We start from the raw sequence: 226 nt of genomic DNA, 5'->3' as shown, positions 1-226 counted from the left end.
GTAATTGTACTGCTTATTCTTCATGTGCATTTTTCTTATATATTTTCTAATGAAGTTGTTCCCTACAACAAGGGCTTTGTCCATGCAGAGCTATGTTACAATCCAGTAAACATGCTCGGTTTTAGTGACATTTCAGTACATCCATATCTCCGGGGGTGCCTTAAGTAGGGATGCCAAAAGAGGCCCGAACCAGCTAAAGGGTTAATTTTACATCTTCAATGGTATT

The 226-nt window shown here is 38.9% G+C and overlaps 1 protein-coding gene across 1 annotated transcript in view; it reads left to right on the top strand.

Moving 5' to 3' along the window:
* The window catches only part of LOC119592113 (zinc finger protein 12-like), a 23,386-nt gene that overhangs the window by 11,016 nt on the left and 12,144 nt on the right, over window positions 1-226 (top strand). The window lies entirely within an intron of this gene.

This window comes from Penaeus monodon, chromosome 29 (assembly GCF_015228065.2).
Source record: "Penaeus monodon isolate SGIC_2016 chromosome 29, NSTDA_Pmon_1, whole genome shotgun sequence".
NCBI lineage: Eukaryota > Metazoa > Arthropoda > Malacostraca > Decapoda > Penaeidae > Penaeus > Penaeus monodon.
This window is presented reverse-complemented; position numbering and strand designations above follow the sequence as displayed.